Consider the following 3578-nt stretch of genomic DNA (forward strand, 5'->3'; position numbering starts at 1 on the left):
CTAATCCTAAGAATCCAAAAATCCAAAAATCTTCGTGCTACCAATATTACACCACATTCTAAAGTAAGGTCAGCTAAATAAGCTATCGGGCCCATACCCCGAAAATGTTGGTTTATACCCTTCCCATACTAATCAAACCCCCTAGTTTTATTATCATTATATCAACCGTTATTTCAGGAACTATAATCGTAATAACAGCCTCCCATTGACTTACAGTCTGAATCGGCCTCGAAATAAACCTATTAGCCATTATTCCCATCCTCATAAAAAAATAATAGGAATCATCATCAACCTACTGCATTCAGGACAATGAACTGTATCAAAAGATCTCAACCCCATAGCATCTATCATAATAACAACCGCCTTAGCAATAAAACTAGGACTAGCCCCATTCCACTTCTGAGTGCCCGAAGTTACACAAGGAATCTCCATATCCTCAGGCCTAATCCTACTCACATGACAAAAAATTGCTCCACTATCAATCCTATACCAAATCTCACCCACCATCAATCCCAACCTACTCCTAACAATAGCCATCATATCAGTTATAGTCGGAGGCTGAGGAGGACTTAACCAAACCCAACTACGAAAAATTATGGCATATTCCTCAATTGCCCACATAGGCTGAATAGCAGCCATCATAATATATAGCCCCACAATAATAATTTTAAACCTGACCATCTACATCATCATAACACTAACCACCTTCATATTATTCATACACAACTCCACCACAACAACATCCTCCCTATCACAAACATGAAACAAAACACCCCTAATCACCTCATTTATCCTAGTACTAATAGTGTCTCTAGGCGGCCTTCCTCCACTCTCCGGCTTCATCCCAAAATGAATAATCATTCAGGAACTAACGAAAAACGAAATAATTATAATACCCACACTACTAGCTATAACAGCACTACTTAACCTGTACTTCTACATACGACTAACGTATACCACTGCACTGACTATATTCCCCTCAAACAACTGTATAAAAATAAAATGACGATTCGAGTGCACAGAAAAAACAATCCTTTTACCCCCCCCCCCCCCGCCTTAGTTGTAATATCCACCATGCTACTACCACTCGCACCAATACTATCCATCCTAGATTAGAAGTTTAGGTTAAATTAGACCAAGAGCCTTCAAAGCTCTAAGTAAGCCCTAACAGACTTAACTTCTGCATACCAATTAATCCTAAGGACTGCAAGAATCTATCTTACATCAATTGATTGCAAATCAAACACTTTAATTAAGCTAAGCCCTTACTAGATTGGTGGGCCCCAACCCCACGAAATTTTAGTTAACAGCTAAATACCCTAGTCCACTGGCTTCAATCTACTTCTCCCGCCGTCTAGAAAAAAAAGGCGGGAGAAGCCCCGGCAGCGTCAAGCTGCTTCTTTGAATTTGCAATTCAATATGGCATTCACTGCAGGACTTGGTAAAAAGAGGACTGAACCTCTGTCTTTAGATTTACAGTCTAATGCTTACTCAGCCATTTTACCTATGTTCATAAACCGCTGACTATTGTCAACCAATCACAAAGATATTGGAACTCTTTACCTTCTATTTGGCGCCTGGGCCGGTATGGTAGGGACCGCTCTCAGTCTCTTAATCCGAGCCGAACTGGGTCAACCTGGCACGCTACTAGGGGACGACCAAATTTATAATGTAGTCGTCACCGCCCATGCCTTTGTAATAATCTTCTTTATAGTAATGCCTATTATGATTGGAGGATTCGGAAACTGATTGGTTCCACTAATAATTGGAGCCCCCGATATAGCATTCCCTCGAATGAATAATATGAGCTTCTGACTCCTTCCCCCGTCTTTCCTACTTTTGCTCGCATCATCTATGGTAGAGGCTGGAGCAGGGACTGGATGGACAGTATACCCACCTCTAGCCGGCAACCTAGCTCATGCAGGAGCATCCGTAGATCTAACTATTTTTTCACTACACCTAGCAGGTGTCTCCTCAATCTTAGGTGCTATTAATTTTATTACTACTATTATTAATATAAAACCCCCTGCTCTATCCCAATATCAAACACCCCTATTTGTCTGATCGGTTTTAATCACTGCTGTATTGCTACTTCTATCACTACCAGTTTTAGCAGCAGGCATCACTATACTGCTGACAGATCGAAATCTGAACACCACATTTTTTGACCCCGCCGGAGGAGGGGATCCTATCTTATATCAACACCTATTCTGATTTTTCGGTCACCCAGAAGTCTACATTTTAATTTTACCCGGGTTTGGAATAATTTCACATATTGTTACCTACTACTCAGGTAAAAAAGAACCTTTTGGCTACATGGGAATAGTCTGAGCTATAATATCAATTGGCTTTCTGGGCTTTATCGTATGAGCCCATCACATGTTTACTGTGGGGATAGATGTGGACACACGAGCATACTTTACATCAGCTACTATAATTATTGCTATTCCCACTGGGGTAAAAGTATTTAGCTGACTGGCCACTCTTCATGGAGGTAATATCAAATGGTCCCCTGCTATGCTATGAGCTCTGGGATTCATTTTCCTATTCACCGTAGGAGGCTTAACAGGAATTGTACTAGCAAATTCCTCATTAGATATTGTTCTTCACGACACATGCTACGTAGTAGCCCACTTCCACTATGTCTTGTCAATAGGAGCAGTATTTGCTCTCACAGGGAGGCTTCGTCCATTGGTTCCCCCTATTCGCAGGGTATACTCTCGATAATACTTGGGCAAAAATTCATTTTACGATTATGCTCGTAGGTGTCAATATAACGTTCTTCCCTCAGCACTTTCTAGGCCTGTCCGGAATGCCTCGACGTTATTCTGACTACCCAGACGCATATACAACTTGAAACACAATCTCCTCAATAGGCTCTTTTATTTCACTAACAGCAGTAATATGAATAGTTTTTATAGCGTGAGAAGCTTTTGCATCAAAGCGAGAAGTGGCCATAGTGGAACTAACCACAACTAATCTTGAATGGCTGCATGGATGTCCCCCTCCATATCACACATTTGAAGAGCCAACCTATGTGCTGTTAAAATAAGAAAGGAAGGAATCGAACCTCCTTAGACTGGTTTCAAGCCAACACCATAACCATTATGTCTTTCTCCATCAAGAAGTATTAGTAAAACAATTACATAACTTTGTCAGGGTTAAATTATAGGTTTAAGCCCTATGTACTTCCATGGCATACCCCTTCCAACTAGGTTTTCAAGATGCTACATCCCCCATCATAGAAGAGCTCCTACACTTCCATGATCACACACTAATAATTGTATTCCTAATTAGCTCCCTAGTCCTTTATATCATCTCACTAATACTAACAACCAAACTCACGCACACAAGCACAATGGATGCCCAAGAAGTAGAAACCATCTGAACCATTTTACCAGCTATCATCTTAATTCTCATTGCCCTACCCTCCTTACGAATTCTCTATATAATAGACGAGATTAATAGCCCCTCTCTTACTGTAAAGACCATGGGACATCAATGGTATTGAAGCTATGAATACACTGACTATGAAGACCTAAGCTTTGACTCCTATATAATTCCCACTCAAGAGCTAA

At 40.7% G+C, this 3578-nt stretch overlaps 1 pseudogene; it reads left to right on the forward strand.

The window, feature by feature from the left end:
- The first annotated feature begins 1092 nt into the window (after positions 1-1092).
- LOC122210518 lies at positions 1093-3121 on the forward strand (annotated as a pseudogene).
- The last annotated feature ends 457 nt before the right edge of the window (positions 3122-3578 follow it).

Source organism: Panthera leo, chromosome F2 (assembly GCF_018350215.1).
Source record: "Panthera leo isolate Ple1 chromosome F2, P.leo_Ple1_pat1.1, whole genome shotgun sequence".
In the NCBI taxonomy this organism is placed as follows: Eukaryota; Metazoa; Chordata; class Mammalia; order Carnivora; family Felidae; genus Panthera; species Panthera leo.